Below are 21,989 nucleotides of genomic sequence, written 5' to 3'. Positions count from 1 at the left end.
GGGCTTTGGAATAAGTTGAGTTTTACTAGAACTGACACAGTAGGCAGTGAAGGGTGTCAACAGAAAGTGACCCTCAGGGAAGGTACTTCAGGTTTTGCTTCTGATATTCTACAGACAGAAGGATCGGGATGGGCGAGAGCAGGTATGTCAGTCCCTTTGAGACCCAACCCGTCATTCATTTATTCATAACACGTGCACTTCTGTGAGTATAGGGGAGAGAGGGTATAGCCACGATAATAAGCAAAATGTATTTGCTTCTTGAGAGCTTAGCATTGTCAGAAGTTGACTTAGCCTAGAAAGCTCTAGGAAGAGAGGAACAAATTATGGAGGTTGGAGGGAAGGAAGGCTTCCTTGGGAAACAGTCAAAATGAGCCTGGAGGCAAGTGAGAGGGAGGAGCATGTCAGGGGACCCCTGAGGTCACTGGGAACCTGTGTACTGAGGTGAGGCTGGGCAAGCAGGGTCTGGTGTGGGGCTAGAACTCTAACAGGGAGCCTCTGAAGCATTTGAAGTGGGGTTGATGTAATCAAATTTGTGATTTGGGAAGGCTGCCGTGGCTCTGTGTGTGTAGCGGGGATGAGGGGGTAGGTGCCACCAAATGGGGGAACATTAGAAGACCATTCACAGGCTGGAATATGGGCATCGGGGCTACTTGGGGACGGCAGGGGCAGTGTGGATGCCGGCTTTCTTTATGGGGGGCTTGTTAGCGGGGCCGCCCTAGAGGCACCTTGTGGCTGGAAGAAAACTGATGGAGGCTGCCAGGTGGACTTTCGTCTTCTCTCTTTCCCTTCCTTGTTTGATTATCTTAGCTCAGCCAACATTTGGAACAAAAGAGCTAATTTCCAGGGTTGCCCAGGACTTTGTTGAGCTCGTTCAAGTGAGATCTGATTGGATTTAGGTTTGTGTTCAGATCTGGATGTTCACTTAGCTAGAAACGTCCTGTCATTTCGATTTCCATAGGGGTTTTTATTCTTGACAAAGATTGCTTTCTTGGTGAGAGGAAATTTAAAACAGCTGTTGTCTTTTTCAAAAAAAATCATCTTTTAAGAATTTTAATATTCAAAAGAATACGAATATATAAAATATTTAAGGAAGTCTTTGGTGTAGTTTCTTTGCTTTCTGAGCTAATGTGGAGTTAGAGCCTTTGCATTACTTAATAGCATATCCTTGTCAGTATTTAAAGAGCTGTTAGTGAGCGCCCCAGGTCCCACCTCTCAAAGAATCGTTAAAGTTTGCTCTGAAATAGTGAGGTCATAAAGGTCTTGTTTTCAGAAATCAAACGGTTTATAATACACAGCATAACTCCATTTATAAAATAATAATAAGTTCAAAACTAAGAAAGTGGAGGATAAATGATTTTTTAAAGCCTAAACATAAATTTTCTTGTGCTAATGTTGCAAGTGGAAATTTTGAAAAGAAAAATCCTACTGCAATATCATCTATTTGGAATACATATATGAGTTTCACGCTTGAAAAGTATCTGCGCAGTGGTTTTCGAAGTCAGGGAGCATTCCTGCTCAGATACTGGCAGTGATGGTTGCTGGTTTTCAATGCAAGAGCCTAAATTTGCCTTCTTAGCTTTTTGGTTTTTTTATAGTGAGAGGGTTGAGTAGTGCTTTGCCAGCATGATTTTGGGGCAATTTGAGGGCAGATGTCGTGTACCAGCAGTGAGAAATTTCCATGCATTTTATTTTCTGGACATCACCAGGGTACATGTGGGGTTTGTGCCTGCAGGCTGGAATGCTGCAGGACTCCCTGATCATTCACCTTTATGTCCTGGAGCTGCTCCGGTCAGTGAATGATTTTCTGTGGCTTGGAGATAATGTGATCTGATGGAGATGATCAGATGTGCAGTTAAAATGCTATTACTTGAAATAAGAGTAACCTAGAAACATTTCTCTAACAATACAGGATGAGGGAGGAGGATTGGCTGAGCTGCTTGCAGTGGGGAGTCTTAGTTGACTCCCTCACCGTGACTCCTGCCAATATCCACCCCAGCCCTGCACAGTAGTCCTGCCGAAGCAAGCAAGCACTTTGCTTCAGAAACACACTGAATTTCCTTGTGCCTCTCTTTGTTGGATTTTTTTGAAAGCACATTTTGCCCTTTGCTTAAATGCCATCCATGCTAGTCACCTCTTACACTCATTTTTCTGGCCTCGTCCTTAAATAGCTGCTGAATGGATGAACAGAATGTAGTATCTCCATGTAGTGGAACATTATTCACACGTAAGAGTGAATAAAAAAGACAAAAAAGAAGAGGAAAATGAAAAATGCCACCTGTTTTGGGAAGTCCACTTTGACTGTTCAACCCACACTTTTCCCTTTGAAACCCAATCACTTATGCTCCACTCTACTCTTGCTGATAGTACTTACCACCTTCTAATAATCTTTAAAGTTTTCAAACAAAAAAAAGAAAGAGATGCTGATACCACTTCAAAATGTACAAGCCTTGATAACAGCATGTTAATTGAAAGGAAGCAGACACAAATGGCCACATATTGTTGATTTCAGTGATATGAAAAGCCCAGAATAGGCACATGCAGAGGCAGAGAGCAGGTGATGGTTGGAAGGAGCTGGTTGGAGGGGGATTAGGGAGTGACTGCTAGTGACAGGGGGATTCTTTGGGGGTGATGAAGTGTTCTGGAAATAGAAGGTGATTAGGACTGCACAACCGTGAGTGTGCAGAAGACTGCTGAGCACTGTCTCTGGGAGTGCCTGTTGTCGGGGCATCTTTATTTTTTTCTCATCCTGCAATGTGAAGAACCATCTTCTGCTCTGGCCGTTCTACTCCTGTGAGTGGTGCGGGTCAGAGACTTTGTAGAGTCATGTTTCTTTTTTCCCCCTGGCTGAATGTAGGCAAAAAAGATTTAAGCCTGAGAAAGTGCTCCATCTGCAGAAATGTCTTTTAGATTTGCATGGTGTAAAAATCTTGAGATCTTTTAATCGTTGAGGCCAGTCTGTGGGGGGAAATACCCCGTGAAGCCTGGGTGAGCCGGGGAAGAGCCGCGCTTCTCTCCCAGACACGGGTGGGGATTGCACCCCCGTTCAGGCAGTGAAGGGCCCAGACCCGTGAGCAGAGTTGACAATTGTGAATATTTACGTGTATCCGCTGCTTCATCTTGGATATTAATTTCAAGCTGAGTCAGTTTGTGGCGGCAGCCTCATCCTACATCAGGAATTTATAGTATCTGCTCTTTGAGGTGAAGACCTGACAGACTTGATTATTTAACAGTCTGCCTTGAATTGATATCTCAGATTCCTTTGTCAAAAGCAAACAGCAGAAATACAGAAGTCCTTTATTGCCAATGTGACCTGGAACGGGTTTAGTCTCTGCCTCAGTGGCCTTATCTGTGAGTGGGGAAGATGATAACAGTGCTTCCCTCAGAGGAGCTGGTGAGGGGAGAGTCAGAAGCACAAATGGAGGACTTACAAAAGATGCTCTTGAATGACCGAATTTAGTGTTCTCATCCTGGTGAGGCCTGAGGGGCAGAGATGTCAGAACAGAGCAGTCCTAGCCGGAGCTCGATCCGTGATGGCAGCTGTTATGATCAGTATCACCACTGTGCGTTATCAGGTAATTTTAAGACTTGGTAATATGAATTCTTGAATAATGTTAAAGGACTAGACATCTCAGATCCAGTTTACATAGTCCTCAAGATTTCTTCTGAGAAATGGATGGTTTCTTCCCCATCTTAAATCTTAGATGAGTCTCTAAAAAATTCTGTATTCCTCCATCTTTTTGCTTTAATTTTCCATTTCCTAAAAAACAATGTTTTTAAATGGAGTTAATGGGGACTGAACTGAGTGCCTCATGCATGCTAAGCACATATTCTCCCAAATGAGGTATAATCTCCTCCGTGATTTTTTTTAAAATTTACTTTCTTAGTTTACAGAGGTAAGAGGCCTCTAATTCTTTTTCTGGAGACTTGTCCATGAACCTGTAAATCTATAATTAATGGACAAAATTTGGTTTATTAAAAAATCATTAGAATATTCTGCAATTCATCCAAAAGGAAATGCTCATTGACTTAAAATGTTTCTCCTTTAAGGTGATTTCTCCTGTTTGGTCGAGCTTAATTTGTTAACAGCCATCCTCATCATCATAATGACCAAACTCGCTGTGAGTGGACACCTACCTAAGGCTAAAATGCTTTCCTCATGTTTTACTTCATAGCAGGTGTTTGATTGTAGGTATCAGTGTCTCCTTTTTTGCAGCTGAGGGATTGAGAGATGGGGCAGCTTGTCCCAAATTACACACAGCAGGCTGTGGCTAGCTCGGTGCTGGAACCCAGGCTGCACAGAATGCATTCTTAATTGCTCCTCTTATCAGCCTCCCGTTAAGTGGTTACCCGAACACCTGTGACTCCATAAATGGCCGAGTTTAGTGATCTCAGACTGATGAGGCCTTGAAAGGAGAGACACCATTGAGAAGTTGAGACAGAGTGGCAGAAATTAAAATTGTTCATTTTCACAAATTTTTAATTCTCAGGTAATTACATAAAAAGTTATTTTTTTTATTTTAGTGCTCTGTAAGCACTAAAAACAAAACATTAAAAATAATTATAGTGCAAAAGAGAAGTGAGCTCTTAAAGTCCAACCACTGCTAATGATGTTGCTTGTTTTTCTCTTGTGGCCCTTTTTGACAGAAATACTTACAAAGACTGAATTGGTTTTATGTAGTTTTAATATGGAAGAAAAGATTGTCAGTGAATATTGTAAGAAAAGTCTTTACTCTTTTCTTTCCTGTTGATGAATATGTACGTTATTTTCATGGCTTAAGTACATTTCCTCATTTGTGAAATTTGAGTAATATCGTTTAATTTGTCTGACTGTGAGAGGTAGATGCCTTGTATACAAAGAACCCAACAGGTGCTTAAAAAAAGTGTGCTGTCACAATGACAGATATTTTAGAAGGATCAACTCTGAATACTAAAGAGTGTCGCTTATTTCTGATACATATTCAATATGTATTTGTATGCTATATTTGAATATGGTTTAAAGTAACAAGGATTCATTTATTTTTTTTGGTGTAGTATGAAGTTTTAATGAAATCTGTATCATTCTAGTGAGACAGGGACTAGTTAAATTGCCTTAATCAGATGACCTTGAAGATTATTTACACAGAATATGTATTGTTACAAATCAGAATTTATGTTGCCGTGTAACCATCCACTCAGACATTTAAATTCGTGGGATTCTGACCAGATCCGTTAAGTTTAGTAAAATCCATATTGATCATTTTCAGGGAATAAGCTCCTCTATTTTGTGATTAAAGAAAATTTTGATTTTTTTCTACATTCTTAACAGGTTTAAAATATCAAAATATTGATTTGACATGTCACTTTTTTAATAGAGAGAATAAAGCTCATGCTGTTTTATTATGTAAATAAATGTTTTTGTATGGCAACAAAATTGTATGATATCCTGGCTCTTTTAGTATTTTGCAAGATACTTAGATAACCTACTGTTGAAAAAATACAAACGTGAATTTTATGAATATAGGCCTAATACAGATCTGTTGGTTTTTGCTACAGTGCAAGACATGAGGCATAGGAGAGCTTTGCTGCTGATTGCCAGGAGGACAGATCCCATGTCTCAGTTTCCCCTCCTGTAAAATGAAGTGGCTGAACTGGATTCTTTCCTCTTCTAAGATGAGTTTCCATGAGCCTATGTCTTCTGTTTATATTCAGGAGTATTAGCAATATCAGATTAAATACTGAATATCCCTCCTTTCCCCCGAATCAAAGTGCAGCATGTGCTGCACTTTTATTTATCTGATTCTCGTTACTGATCCTACAGGCAATTTTTGTGTTGCATCTTTCCCGGTAACCTGGAAGGTCATTTTAGCCATAGGTGGCACTGTTGCACCTTCTTACAGTCTTAACTTTCCTGTTTGTAAAAGAAGGCTTAAACAACGTTATTTTATTTTGATTACTTTACTTAATGCTTCAGAATAGCCCAATGTCCATTATGTCTGTCTAACTGGAAAAGTTATTCTGCTTATATCTTAGATTTATTCTGTCATCTCACTGTGAACATTTCAGACTTGCTGTGCAAACAATAGCAAAATCGGGCTTTTCTTCTAGTATTAGAAACCAGTGAGCCGGGATTTTATAAAACAGCTAGAAGCGGCATCTGGAGGACCTTAAAGGTGAAAAGTGTATTGAGTTCCCTGAGTTTTGACCCCGCCGCTGTGTGTTAATTGGTGGTAGGAGATTTGGTACATATACGAAGGGGTGTAGTTTTTGATATGGTTTGCCTGCACGCGCTGCCACTGAGCCACTTGAGCCTGAGTCAGTTCGTTTTGAGTTTTTCCCTCGTCTGTGAGATAGGGACATTCGTATCTGATTTGTAGAATTGTGAGAATTAGAAATTATGTGCAGTGTTTACCACAGTGTGTATGTCAAGAGGGCTCTTAAACTTTAGCTGCTGTTTTGTGTGAAGCCATCATTTGAGAGTCTTTGGCAATTACTAAGAAACAGGAAAATAAGAAGAGATGGTTTTATGATGAAAGATATTTGAGGAGGTTCCATAGTTCCTATACCCATAATTTAGCATCAGCAGAGTCAGAACTGTTACACAGTCGCCCTAAACCAACGTTAAGCCACAGAATTATTTGTTACTTCATATATTTTGGGGTTTAAGGAGATCCAATACTTATACACATGTTGTCTCCAGCAGCCGACTGAGAGATGACACAAAAGAGTATACAGGCGATAAATGTCTTCTTTGTTACTGATGAAGCCACGTTCTCCATGAACTTCAAGGCTGTGGGAAAATGCGTGTCATGATACTGTGTCCCAGAAATACAGAATCACCCTGTCCCATGTAGCTCTGGGCCACAGCGAGCCTTCCCTTGAGAAGACCTGCCCTTTCATGCACAGGGCTTTCCTGCCATGGAGCTGAGCATCCCGCGTGCTTCCCAATGGTGACCAACACTGGAGTGAAAGGAAGGGTTTCACATGCCCTGCTTGTCTCCCCGGACTCACACCTCACTCTGTTAGTGTAATGAGTGCTAGCTGTGGGCCAGAGGCCAGGGGTGTGAATGGAGAAGCACTCTCCATGGCCCAGAGGAGTGGTTAGGAGACATCTACTCCCTCAGTTTAAACAGGTGGTTGGATGGAACATAAGGGTGCTCCCCAAGAGTGTATAAAAGGAGAAATAAGGATTTTATTTGGGACTTAGGCTAGCCAGGAAACACATAAGATGATTAGAGGGGAGACTTGTAAAACAATTTGATATTAAGTTGACATTTGTTGAACACCCAAAATGTGCTACATTCTTTTCTGAGAGTTTTACAGAAATGAATCCTTCAATCTTCTCAACAAGCGAGTAAGGAAGGTTTGATTGTTATCCCAGTTTTACAGTGTGGAAATTGAGGCACACAGAGGGTAATTAAGTTGGCAAAATCACAGAACTAGTAATTGGCAGAGCTGGTATTTAAACCCTGGCTGTCTGGTTTTGAGGTTCCCAGAGATGGGCTTTGGGTGTTTAGCATTATCGGCATCCCTGAATCTTTGTACCTCTGTGCATCAGTTAGCCTAGAAAGGACAGGGAAAGGAGTGTTACACAGGAGCTCATAGTCATGTCTTGGCCACTGTCCACGGAGAGTGCACCGTGATTGGCGTTAATTGACTTCTGGGCAGTAGATCTGTTCGTATAATAGAAATATACTCCATTGAATTAATCTAGAAACCCTTCCTGCTCCGTTTCTGTCCATGCTTGCCATGTGACTGCCTGCCCGTGATTGGGCCGTGGAGGAGAAAATGTACTCATGGTTGAACTCTGATATTTCAGTCTGGTTCATAGATTCACATCTTCTGTTACATTAAAAAGTTAAGTTTCTGGTTTTCTTGCATCAGTGTCTCATGAGTTTGGTTAATGTGAAACCAGTCCATGGGAGCCCAGGGATGATGACGGTATAATTTCTGAGCACGTTGAGGCACTTCTACCCGTGCAGACGTGGCTGGAGGATGTCCAGCTTCCTCACTGATTTTCCCCAACAGCATGGTCCTCTCCCACCCCTGGATGTGAGGTTGGGAGCTGTCTGAGTAGGCCAGTCAGAGGCCGAGTCCACCAATCAGAAAATGATGAAGTACCTGGAAGTGGGTTTAATAGAAGACAAGGGCTTCCAGGTTGTCAGATGGGCTGTTCGAGTCCATTTGGTGAAAAGCTGTCCACTGTCTGTGGTTGAGCTACTTCTTTGCTGTTGAAAAGTCTGGAGTAGATGAAGGGATTTTAAAAAGCAGAAAGGAGTGCTTTCAGGTGGTACGTCCACACCGGTGAGAAGTGATGGATGACCGCCTTTGTGAGTCATAGACAGTCTTACAAACTTCATAAAACAGCTTTAAAAGCTCTTCCATCTGAGTGCACTTCATATGGGGTCCAGATCATCACTGGTCACACTGTGAGGGCAAGTAACTGATAATGGCAGAAAGGACACGGAGGCATCAAAAAGGTCTCAGTCACTTTCCCTGTTTAAAGGATGCAGCACAGTGTAATATATTTTAGCTGGTTTTTCACTGAAAAGTTTTTAGTGTTTTCTGGGACTCCCCAGTGCCCCAAGGTTCCATGCAGCTGGGTGTCCCCTCAGTGCAGCTCTGTCAGCGCTTGCCCTGGGCTGACACGGTGTCACGGGGAGCAGGACGGTCAGCGTCCCCGGCTCCTCCGAGCTCCGTCTCCTCATCTGCAGAGCCGGGTTTCTCATCCGTGTCTACTTAGTAGGGTTGCTGAGAATCACACGTGATGCTTCATGTGTGACTTGTGGTTGTCTCTGTGATTGGCATATAGTTATTTGATAGAAACACTTGTTTTTTTAGTATAATTGTAGCACCTAGATTGCAGTGGTTTTTAGTCTGCATTTTTTATAACTTTATTCTTATTTTTAAATATGAACTTATTTTTATTTATTTTTTTTGGAGGTACTGGGGACTGAAGCCAGGACATTGTGCATGCTAAGCAGGTGCTCTACAACTGAGTAATACACACCCTCCTTTTCTGCACTTGAAAGTAAATATTGCTATACACAAAATAGCTCTTAAACACCATCATGGGACCTAGTCACTGTATAGACAATTGAACACGTATACTATTTCAATAGGAATAAATGTTTTTGAGACATACATTTCTGAATCTGTTAATGTGCTTAAAAACGATCATAGGTAGTGATAAACACGAATCTTTGATCCAGTACTTCTTAGAGTCTGTTTTGCCATCAAGGGAAATTACATTCTACAGCGAAGGCTAATTGGGTCTCTTTGATATTTGGATGGTTTAGCAGATGATGAAGGCTTTCAAAAGCTGACAGTTTTGTATTTTAAAGTAACTACAAAGTTACCTTCTACAATTTGTAAGTACTAAGCTTGTGAAGTGCCCAGTAATCCAGGGGGTATTTGTCTGTGTCTGTGTCTGTGTCTGTGTCTGTGTCTGTGTGAACGTTGGTGTGTGTGATTTCAGGAAGGTAGAAAGAAATTCCATATAGACTTCTGATACCTTTCTCCTCCATTTCAAGGTGTTGGCATATATTTACACTAATAAATTGATATTCAGTTGTCATTTGGCATATTGGGAATAAGACTTTCTCATACTTGTTTCAGAAGGGTTAGGGAGCATGAGCTTAGGAAATGGGAGGAGATAGAGGCAGGGAGGTTCTTTAAACTTTGTGCAGAATTAGAAACAGTAACTTTTCTCTTTTCTTCTAAAGCAAACTGGCACTGAATTGTAACATACTATTACTCAGAATTGATTTTCTGATCAAGTACCTCAGATTTTTAAAGGCAACATGAATGATGAAATGTGTTTTAGCAGTTATTTTTTAAAGTAGTCTCTTTTCAAGTAAAAGGATATAGCCTGTTCTTTCTTCCAGCGGTACAAGAAATTCTCATTGTTCTGTTGAAATGATCTATGTGCTTACTTTCTTTTCTTTTTTTCTTTAAGTGCTTTTTTCATTGTGGTTTGAATGAATGTTTAAAATTTCTGGTTTTTGATCTTTAGAACATGCTGATTTATCAGAACTGTCAAAAACCTGATTGTTCATTGCTCCTTGTTTGGAGGGGCACCCTATTGATTTCTGTTGTCTGTTAAAGAGTGAAATTCTTCCTCTAGCCTGCAGATCATTAAGTGAATGGTTTGCAGTGTGCCTTTAAAATTATTTGTATGCATTGAGCATGTTTGTCCAGTGAATTTTAAATTGACTCATTGTAATGACTTTGATTTGATTCTGTGGCTTTTGCTCCTCTCCACAAGAATTTGAATTCTCTGTTGCATTTTGTATACGTGTTCTTAACAGGGGAAGAAATTTTGCATATTTTACAGAGGTGGGTTTTCCTATCCCCTCTGAATGCCTTCTAAAATTGATACAATAAAAATCAGTTATTGCAGTGCATAATTATTTCATAAATTATTTTTTGGCATAATCAGAAACAATGACCAAGAATGATAATAAAAAATACGAAAACCTTCCTTCCTTTGAAGAATAGAAATCAGGTAGTCAGGCTCCCGCATGCTTTGTGCCTGACACACTTACTCTCATGTCATTGTGTATCATGATTCGGAGATGGTATTGTTTCAGGTTTATAGATTTTTGTTTTAACATTTGTGTTGAATTCTTTCTCCAGGCTGATGTTTCCTGTTGGGTTTGTGGAAAGAGTAGAAGGGAAACAAATACTTTGTTTTGTTTTCAGGAGGCCTGAGTTGATGGGAAAAGAGTTGAGGGTGGGCTGAGGAAAAGAGTGACACTCCCTCTCCTCCTGGCTGAAATTGATAAACAAAGAAATCAATTAAGTGTATCGATATTTGACCAAAAGAATTTAGCGAGCCCAAACTGGCTAGAAATACACAATGGAAATTACTGAATTCAGCTTCAGAATGAGGTGCTTTACCAAGTAGAAGCAGCTTAGAGCAATCAGAAAATCAGTAATATGATGAGATATAAATGGAATATTATATCTTTTATTGCTGAAACTTTTCTACGTTAAGTTGTGTAGAGCTAAAATTAAGTTTCAATCACCAGGAGTTAAGAGAGTGAGTGGTACTGTAGGATCGTTATTCACGGATGTGCCTAGACCCTGATAGAGTGGCTGAAGATGGCAGGAAAAGACCCACATCCAGGATTTTCATCCTAGGGTGTCCTCCATAATGGTTCCATGTGGAAGCAGATGATTGGGTTAACAAATTGTAACACACCCCAGTCGCCTCTGAATTTTAAGAAGAAAAAATATGCTTTGATACTGCTTTATAAGCAAGTTCCTGTGCATCCTCACTCCAGACTCCTTGCCTTAAAAATCAGAGACAATGCTTTGCTTGTGTAGTTGAGGTTTTAGATAGCACTCTGCTGGTTGTAAAGCAAGGACCGAGACCCTCAGCTATAAACGCTGGGCTTGTGTGTTGTTAGATAGTGTATTATCCCCAAAACAAGGACCTGGCTGGTCTGGTGGTCTGCTTTTTAATGAACATATCTAAAAATGTATCTTGTTCCCCTCACCCCATGACTTCCCTAAAGATACACTAATCCTTTGTACTCATTGTGTATTCTACAATCTCTGCCTCATCCTGTCTTTCCCGAATTTCCTCCTTACTATCTCACAACTGTTAACGAAGTTTTCCTTTGATTATACCCTATAAATATGGGAGCATTTGAGAGGCTCATGGAGATGGCTCCCTACTCCCTCTCGATTTCTTGACTTTTTCCACAGAGTCTTGAATAATCATTCCGTGTCAGTAAGACTTCTGCCAGCCAGAACCCACAGTTCCAGGTGAGAAGGATGCAGGCTTTATCTCTCCTACCGGAGGCAGAGACAGAAGAGAATTGAGATATGCTCCCCCGTGATCCCTTCCTGCCCCAGGTCTACTGCACTTCACTTGCAGCCTTCGGGCCTCTGCTCAGAGGGCCTCTGTCCCAGGACTGACCTCAGCGTTTTCTTCCCTTGTCAATATTTCCTGTGCCTTTCAGAACTTGGTCTCTTCTCTGCAATTCAAACCTGGCAGATGTGATGGTGGTCAGCGTGCTGGTGGGCAGTCCTTTGGGGACCCCCAGGAGCCATGCTGATTCTCCTGAGTCTCTCAATCGGGGTTAAAGAACAGTCCAGCACCGAAGGAAGCCCATTCTCGAGCGGTCAACAGATCATTTCATCACTTTCATTTTATTTTTCAATTTTTGATGGAGAAATTATTTGTAGCGAACTGTTCCAGATATTCGCCGCCTGCTTTCCTCATCACCATTCCTTGTTGTCTCTGGTGCTAGTTTTATAAACCAGGTTTCTTCTCTGGTCATTTCTGGCAGCTGGGCTTGCCGAATCCTTGATCTGTATTTGAAACAGAATGCTTCCTCGTGATGTCAAGGTGATTTTCCTATTTCTGAATATTTCGTGTACACTCAGCAACTGTTTCAAGTGAAATGCTCTTGTCCAATTTCGGTTAACTCACATTTGCTGATCTCCTGCTTTCATGCTTAGAGCAGTTTCTTTTTCCTCTAATAAAAGTTAGCAATTTGCATTTACTATGGAAGATACTGGCCCAAGGTCCTTTTGTTCTTAAGAGTTTGAATAGAATTCACCCATTAAAATGTACAGCGGTTTTTACTCTATGCCCAGAATTGTGCATCCCAGTCAATCTTAGAATATTTTCATCCCCCCAACAGGAAGCCCCGTACGCATAAACAGACATTCTCATCTTCCCCATCCTCCCCCAGCCCCAAGGAGCCAATTTTCTCTCTGTGGATTTGCCTGTGCTGGACATTTCATGTAAATCGAGTCACTTCATATAAGTGGAAACGTCTATTGTGACTGACTTCTTTCACACTGAGTAACGTTTTCAATGTTTGCTCATGTTGTGGCCTTAGTCACTATTCTGTGCTATGCTATTGCTGAATAACATTCCACTCTATGGCTGGGCCCCACTGTTTACCCATTCATCAGCTGATACGCATTTGGGTTGTTTCTGTTTTTGGCTGTGATGAGTAATGTCGCCGTGAACACTCATGTGGTATCATTTACGTGGATATTTGTTTTCCGTTCTCTTACGTGTGTGCCCAGAGAGCAGAATTGCTGGGTAAGTCAGAAACGAAATGTTCAACTCTCTGAGGCCCTGCCAGGCTGTTTTCCAAAGTGGCCACGCTGTGTTACATCCTCACCAGCAAGGGCTGCGTGCTCCGCTTCCTCTCTGTCCTCTTTAGTGCTTGTTACCATTTTTTTTTTATTATACCCTATTGTAGTGAGTGTGAAGCGGTTTCTCCTAGTGGTTTTGACTTGATTTCCCTTACAGCTAATGCTATTGAACATCATTACATTGTGCTTTATGGACATTTGTATATTTTCCTTGAAAAATACCTTTTCAGATACTTTATTAACCTTTTAATTGAGTTGCCTTTTTATTGTTGACTTGTAGGTTATTTTTTTTCTTCATTTTGAGATACAAATTCCTTACCAGATAAGTGATTTGAAAAAATTTTCTCCTCTGTGTTGTTGTTTCACTTTCTGGATGGTGCCTTTTGAAGCAAAGTTTTAAATTTTGATGAACTGCAATTTGTCTCTGTTTTCTTTGTTTCTTGTGCTTTTGGGGTATTATTTAAACTCTGAGGTATTTTATTTAAGCTTTTATATATAAAATAACTTAATTCTTAGGACCGTTATAGGAGATGGGTGCAGTTGTTGTCCCCAGTCTATGGATAGGAGACTGAGATGCAGAAAATTTCACTGAAATATCAGTGTCACATCTACCTAGTGCTGTGGGATTTCAGACCCTCATGTTTGTCCCCAGCATTTATGATCTTCACCACCATGCTCCACTACTGCCTGGAATCATTAATGAAAATGACTTTCATTTTTTGATTTCTTGTTAGTTTGTTTTCTCATTGGGGACCTCATCTCCTTATTTTCCTTTCGGATATCAGTGTAGATTTATTTTAGGTCTCATGTAGGCAGAAGCATTGCTATCAGTTAACTTCTTTATTACTCACTCTCCAGTGATGATTGTTGCTAGTTGACCTAACCAAGTCATGCTTAAGTCTTTCCTGCTAATGACACTAAACACAGTCATGACTTATAGAATGCTCAAAGAAAGTACTTGATTGATTTTATTTTGCTACCCAATCAAACCAATCAAGTAAAAACCCCAGTGTTGACACAGACTATAAGTCCTCCAGTATAGGGTCACTGTCTTCCTTCTGTTTCATTTATTTGGTCACAGTGTCTGGATAGTGACTTGCTGTCCAGCAGTTTTGTGAGGATACTGTGCTCGTGAATCATTGTAAGGACAGAATTTTGAAAAAAGACTGTGTTGTTCATTTCACAAGGGAAAAGATAATATAGAAATACTGCTCAGATCTATTTTAAAATTAAACTTGGAATTTTGAGAAGAATTCAAGAAACCATACAAAGCTCTTTTTCACTAATTTTAGATCTATCTTAGACACATATGGTTACATAGCAGAGTAACTTATCAAGTACATTTGACAATAGGAGTGTAATATTGATTATTTGTTTTAGTTGAAATATTCTACCTGGGATAAAGTAATCAGTGCCCATAAATGAACAAATATGTTTGTATTTCTATGCAACATGGGAGCAGAGTTCATGTTTCTATATAATATGTATGACTGTGTGTTTTAATCTGTCTGTCAGTGTTTTTATAGTTTTTCAGCCATGTTGTAACTTCAGAATTCTTCTAACATATTCACTCCCGATACTACTGCAGTTTGCACTGTGTATCCTATCTTATGCATGGGATTCCACTGTCCCCTCAGTGAGGAATTTCCTCTCCTATTGAGCTAGTAGCAGAGTTAAAGGAACAGTGATTTCAAGGCCTTTGCTCTCCACGTGTTCGCAGTTGCCTGTCAATCACGATTTTCCCTTTCTTGTGTTTTCATTGTGCAATTAGAATTTTTGAAAATAATTATTAATATGTTTCACCAGTCTCCCTAGAAACTTGATGTGTTTGTGCTTTTCAGTTTTCAATTTATGAAAATTGTAAATGCACACTTGTTTTTAAGTAGTCCTTTTTCACTAGATATTTGTTTACCTCTTTATAGTTAAAATAATTTTTCCCAATGAATGAATCGGTGTGCATGTTTTAAAAGAAACCTTACTTTTTATTTTTCTTATTCTAACAGGTATATTCGTTGTACAGAATTTAGAAAATAAGGATAAACACAATAATAACTTAAAAATGGCCTCTAATCTCACTTGTAGATACAGTTGTAATGTTTGAAATTGAGAATTACAAGTCCTCTCACTTTGTTCTACTCTTTCAAGTAAGTTTTGGTTACTGAGACCCTCGAATTCCCATATGAATTGTAGCAGAAGCTAGTCAGTTATTGCAGAGGAGCCCGCTGGGATTGTGATCGAGACCACGTTGTATGTGTGCTTCACTCTGGGGAGCACTGCCATCCCAAGAATATTGTCATCTGATCCAGGAATTTGCGTGGTTTGTCTTTCCAGGTATTTAGGTCTTCTTTAATTTATTTCAGCAATGTGTATGGTTTACATAGTATTATTTTACTTTAATTTTTGCCTTTATACTGAGGACAAGTGTGCAAGGTACCAGGATTAGAATTGTATTATAGCCCCGCAACTTGCTGCCACCATGGACGCTGCGGTCTCTCTTTGCCCTTTGTAAAATCTCGCACAAAATAGGACCTAAGTAACTCTCTCTTGAAAGAATGATTATATGATTGCTGGATGATGCTTGAGAGTCCTTGTGATGATGTCTTTTTCCCAGACTTTCCCCTCTTCTTAAATATGCCCTTTCTCTTCCTTTCCTCCAGCCTGGGTTTCAGCCTGCCTGTGGCATTGATTTTCCTTGTCTATGGACTCTTCCTTTCACTAGTTCCTGATAATGTTACATGTCGGCTGTGGAAACTTGCTAGATGTCAAGAAAGAGCAAATCCATTGCATGCTAGTATTTTTAGAGTGTGTTATTGAATTATCAATTGAAATTAAATCAGGCTGACCCATTGAGCCATCCCCTGAGCTCTTTTCGCCTTCCTACAGGTGATACTGCTCTCGTTGCTGCATGTGCCCTTCCCCCAGACTTAGTTTTGGAGTTGAGTAAATCACCATCACTGGAGCCCTCTCTTGAAAAGATGAAGAGAGCATTTGCTCCTTCTCCCTGCTTGGGGACTTGGATGAGATGAGGTAACAGATAAAGAATGGAGCCCCACCTCATTCTGACCACTGCTCTTTCCGTTCATTTCTCCAGGGGAAGAGTACAATTCAAAAATATAAAGATTGTGAGCTAATGAAATATACAAGACAACCGATCATTTATTAAATACACTTTCATGCCAGAAACAAATGCATTATACACACAAAAAGCGCATAAAGTACGGTAGTACTGTGGTTACAAACGTGGGCCGAGTTCGAGTCCTGCTCTGGAGTGACAAGTTCTGTGAGATGGAGAACTTGTAGGTCGGCTTAGCCTCTCCCGGACTTTTTTTCTGTCCTGCAGAGACAGGGCTCGCTAGTCATTCCTCCCCCGTAGAGGTGCTGTGGGTTGTAAATGATGCGCGTGGGCAGGCCGAGCACAGCTGCTCGTTCCTCGTAAGTGCAGGATAGCACAGCTTTTGCGGTTACGGCTTTATGATCGCACCGTGTAGACTCTCAGTGCTCCGAAGGGATGTCTTGCGGATTGGAGATGGGATTCTCACTTCTGTAAATACCCAAAGATTGTGTTATTGAGCCTTGCTGATATAAATCTATTCTTTAGAAAGTACATAATGTAGATATATTTTTCAAACATGCATGCTTTTTGTCTTTTATTATTTATACTTCTACCCTCTCATCACGTGGTGTGACTTTTGATGGAATCCAGGAAACAGTCCTAAGCCACCTGCCTCTTCACACTTCTTCGTGATGGTTTTCTTCCTTGACTAGAAGAGGGTTTTGCATAGGAAATTTTGTTTGCTCCCCTTCTCTTGGAGTCTCCCTGTTTGTCTGCCCATCTCTCACCTGTCCATCTGTCCATTTCTCTACCCACTCATTCTTCTAACTTGTTCCAAGAAGCACTTCAGGCAGCTTACAGAAGAACAGATACCAAATAAACAGGTGAGAAAATGGGGCCAAGTTCACAAATTGAGGCTCGGAGTTGAGCCTGTGTGAGAGTTGCAGGCGTGAGACACACGCCTCTGCCTTGTGACTTATAAGATAGACAGCATCAATGTGCCTGAGGCTCCCAGCACACACAGGGAAGCAGGATTTGAGGGAGATGCTCACTGGCTGTGAAATAAATAAGTGGCTTAGGAGAAGCCCGGCCTTTCCAACTACTAAGACTTAGGAGAATATTTTGAGTGTCTTCCAAAATCTGAGTATTGCATCTTTTCTTTTTCAGAGTTTTATGTATAGTTGGTTAACATTCTATAACTGGAAATTTCTCCAAAACTGCTGCCCACGTGAGTCCCATGACTCGGGAATGGGGTGGTTCTGCTCATTGATGGGTGTTGGCCAGAAACGGAAAATGACAGCCTCAAAGGAGCCTGGGATTTGTCAGTTATGTTTTGTCAGTGCTGTAGATTTCAGAAAATGCTTTTACCGTTTCTCTCCATCTGAGGAAGCAGCGTGCTCTCTTCCCAGCATAAGGAGCTCAGGGTCTCGGGATGGTGGGGGCTGACTGCACTGCCGTAAAGACAGCTGAGCTAGTCACTGCATGCGTGGTGCTTTCACGTAGTGCATTTCATGTTTTTTAAAAGGTTTCAACAGGTAGTTAATTAACTGAGTTAATTAACATTTAATAAATATGAGGCTTTTTTGAAAAGACAGTTATAGGGAGAATATAAGTTGTGAACACTTTAAAAATGGCTTCATTACTGAAATTTCAGTAAGGAAGATTCAGTTTATCTTATTTACGCCTCTCTTTAAAAGTAACAAAGAAACAAGACAGAAAAAGCAGAGGATTATTTCTGTTCTTCCTCTCGGTTTGCAGGTGCCCTCACCTCCAGTGGCATCCATCCAGACACCAGCACTGACACTGGCCGTGCTCAGAAATGCCTCAGCCCTGAAGACACAACTGACAAATAGAAGGGAGCCGCGGCCTGTTACAGCGGGTGCTCTCACTTTGTGGGTCCTTATGTAACTGCGTGGTGTTATTCAGGATCGCCCTTTCTACACTGTGTGACGGTGCTGCGGTGTCTCCTAGTTATTTGTTTCTGTAACTACCCATGTATTTTTTTCAATGTGTGGTACTAGACATCTAAAAATGCATTTTTCAGATGAAAAATAATGTGTATTTAATATAAAAGTCTGAAAAAAGAGTCAAAAGGGTCTATCCTGGTCCCAGTACTCAGAGATAATAATTAACACTTTAACATCTATTTTCTGTTCTTTTCATCAATGTGTATCAGCTCTGTCATAAAAACCAGCGAGCACTGTGTGCATGTCTACTGTGTGGAGACCTCCATTTTCCATTCGGCTTATTACACATTTTTCTACAATATTCTATCTCCCCTGACATGATTTTTAATTACCAGTATAGCATTCTGTTTTGTGGAGGCATCGTCCATTTTACTTTGTACTTAAGTAAACTTTTAAATTCCAAGTATACTTACTTGAAATTCTGAAAAGAGAACTGTGGTGGTACCTAAAGTCCCCTACTTCCCTTCCCCTTTTTTCCTGAGAGTAAAAGCTGCTGACAATGTGGAGTATATATTTCATGACCTTTATGCCTTTGTCATATATATATACACACATACATACACGTATATGAGAAATCTATGTATATGTGTGTGTATATATGCTTTATTGAAAAATAAGGCCATACTATATGTTTTCTGCAGCTCGGTTTATTCACTAACGTATATATCATAGACGTCCTCCCCCTCCAGACTCACCCGGTCCTTTCAGATAGAGTAAAGGGGTCTCCTGATGTGCAGGTTTGGTCTCTTGTGTAACGACACCTTTCGTGGGAGAGTACTGTGGACAAGGCCTTGGACCACGCCGAAACGCCGCTACTTTAGTGCCCACAGCTCGCCGTGATTTACCGCATCATTGTCTTGATGGTGAACACTTAAGTTTTCTCCATTTTCCACTGTCAGAAAGGGTGTTTGACTGGCATCCTTCTTGTACAAACATTCCTGTGATCTTGTATGAGTATTCCTTTAGCTAAGGTTTCTGGAAATTTAGTCCTTGGATGTGACAACTTCATACATCACAGGATCCTTTCAAGTGAATCTAGAAATTCCTTCTCCTGTGGGGAATGAAAAGATGTAGAATAAATTATGTAACCAATTCTCTATCGCTGGATATGATTTCACTTCAGCTTTTCTTCCCACCATTGTAAACAGTGCTGTGTAAATGTTCTGATGAGTACATCTTTTTGAACTGATTTTTTCTAAGTGTAACGATTCCTAAAAGTGGAGTTCAGCCTGTGTGCACACACGTTTTTCAGAGTTTACATATCCATTGACATGTCATCCTCCAAAAGATCGCTCACAGTTTGTTGTCTCAAAGATGGACACTAGCTATAATATCTTTTAAACATATTTGCCAATATGACGAGCAAAATGATTTTCATTATTTTAGTTTGCACTTGATGACCAGTGAGGTTTTGAGCATTTTTCACTCATTAGCCATATGACTTTTAAAAAGTGATTGATCCCTTTTGTCCTTTGCAAACATTTAAGTGGGGGAGCTTCTTGTTGCTTTGTGACAGCTCAATGTATATTATGAACATTAACCCCTTGTCTTCATCAACATGTATCAGAGAGCTTTTACTTGTCATTTCTTGCCTTTCATTTTGTTCAGTAGGTTCATTATTGTTGTGGCCCAAAATAATCTTAAGATAGTAAATGTCTTCTTTTTGGGTTTTATTCTTAGAAATGCTTTCTTATACTGGTATAAATTTCTTCTGTAGGTTTTTTTAATCTCTAAGATGGAGATGATAATGGTACTTGTTACAGTGAGGAGAAGCTGAATTGATATGAGCAAAGAGTTGTATTTGCTCTTATTAGTACTTTCTAATATTTACATCACTTTCTGTAATTTTTCTTGCGGTCATTTTGACTGGAATAGAATTTGTTTTTTCCAGGTATTCTCTGATTGGAACAAGACAATTATTAAATTCATACTTTTTTTTTTAATTTGAAATCTCACCTGTAAAAAATACTTATGTACACTAGAGTCTCTTTTTGAGCTCATGATTTATTTCTGTCAATCTTACTTTCTTACTCTAGCACTATATCTTACATATTGTAAAAATTTATTTAACATATTACAGTGTGAATTTTTTGATTCTTTTTTCGATCCCTAAATTTCTTGGCTTGTATTATGACTTTATTATTCCTGAAGAATTCTAATATAATTTTTTCAAGTTAAAAAAAACAGATAAGTGTTGTCATGGGATTTTTTAGTAATTTTGAATTATCTTTAGGAGAACGTACATCTTAAAACTGCTTTCCTCAATACAATATGTTGATGTCTCTACTTTCACACTTCTTACTTTACCCCTCAGTACAGTCCTGTACTTTCTACATGTACAACATGGGCATTGTTTTTGAGTTTATTCCAGATTATTGTTGATGTTTTTGTTAATTTTTTAAGTGAGAAATTTTTGCTATTATGTTTTTTAACTGTTAAAACTGACACCTAGGAAGGCAGATTCGGTTTGTAAATACTCACTTTGTAACTTCTCATTTAAAATTGTAAGTATTAAGTACTTGTTACAGAATCCTTTCCTTTCTGTTTTTAAAAATTTGTTTCCAAGATTCTCAAAATGGTCATAGCTAAGTAGTATAGGTGGGGAGACAGATGGAGAGAGGTAGTGTGGCTCATGTACAAACTGTGAGCACTTTCATGGCTGCCTTTATGCTGGAAAAGCTGCTGAAGAGTCCAGGTTAGACCAGGGGTGGCTTTGTATGCACTTGAAAGCCAGCTTTCCTGCCTGTATGGTGAAGCCTGGTAGGTGTGGCAGGTAGATGATCAAGGTCGAATGGAAGTTATTGGCTGCACAGAGCACTGTGTCTGAGAACTGGAGACCATCGCCATGGGAAATGCTTGGTGCCAGGAACAATGCAGAGGAGCTGGGGAGCCTTGTGTTAAGGATTTTCCAGCCCTGGGAGTGGGAAGATCAGACTCTGCGTTCAGATCTGAGTTTGAATTCATCCTCTTTAGTTTACTTGTCCTCTGACTTTGGTCAAGCTATATACCGTCTTTCACTTCCTGTATTCTTGTCTCTCAAATTAGGAGAATTACAGCCTGCTGCTAGAGTGTTTGATCAGGTTAAATAATTTGTGTCTATAAGATGCCACGTACAGTCACAAGCTCAGTGAGAAATGGGCTGTCGCCTGTACTTCTGCAACTCAGTGCTTGACAAGACATGGGGGAAAGCCAGTCCCTAATTTGTGTGTGATGCAAGTAAGAACAAAATTAATGTCTTGCCTTTCCCTAGCAGTATTCTTACAGCTTTGCTTCATTTACTTCTTTCCTCCTTTCCTTTCCCCTTTCCCATCCTCCACCAAAAGAGCCTCTCAGAAAAGTAGTTTCAAATTACTTTAAAGGTTGGCTCATCCTCATGAAATGATAGTATCATAAAAAAAACTGTGCACATCCCAGAATATATTTTATTTGATTTACACACACACATGTGCATGCAAACACACACACACACAAAATCAGTCTACCTCCCACTTGCAGAGGGAGAAGGTCCACTTTTTCTGAGTTTTCATTCACAGAGAGTGAGAACAATGTCTCTTACACAGACTTTCACCAGGCTTCGTGCATGGTGTTTTTAATTGAATTTCTGTTTGTGGCCATATATATAGTCTCCTAATAGAAGAGAGAAAGTGGAGATATAGACATTCCGCTGAGATATTGGTGTCATCATATTTTAGTTGTAAAGGACTTAAGACAGCATAGAGTCACAACATTTTATGGGTGAGAATCCATGATGTTGTAACTTGGACAAGAACCTGGGTCTTCTGCCATCTTGTCCACGCGGGTGAAGAGGCAACTGGGCAGGGGATAGTAGGGATCCTTCCTGCTTCACTTCCATGTTCTTGCTAGCTTTC

At 40.1% G+C, this 21,989-nt stretch overlaps 1 protein-coding gene across 4 annotated transcripts in view; it reads left to right on the top strand.

Annotated features, from left to right (window-relative positions):
* The window catches only part of LOC140699627 (trafficking protein particle complex subunit 9-like), a 217,169-nt gene that overhangs the window by 174,888 nt on the left and 20,292 nt on the right, over positions 1–21,989 (top strand). Inside the window, exons 1-2 of one of the 4 annotated variants that reach the window (XR_012077860.1) lie at positions 15,316–15,432; positions 17,912–18,136. The exons of 2 other annotated variants lie outside the window; for them this stretch is intronic. The gene's annotated coding sequence lies outside the window, so the exon portion shown is untranslated. Of the gene's footprint in view, positions 1–15,315; positions 15,433–15,984; positions 16,129–17,911; positions 18,137–21,989 lie in introns of those variants that run through there. One more of the 4 variants, XR_012077863.1, reaches the window with a different exon arrangement.

Source organism: Vicugna pacos, chromosome 11 (genome assembly GCF_048564905.1).
Source record: "Vicugna pacos chromosome 11, VicPac4, whole genome shotgun sequence".
NCBI lineage: Eukaryota > Metazoa > Chordata > Mammalia > Artiodactyla > Camelidae > Vicugna > Vicugna pacos.
Note: the sequence above shows the minus strand (reverse complement) of the source record. Positions and strands in the feature narration are given on the sequence as shown.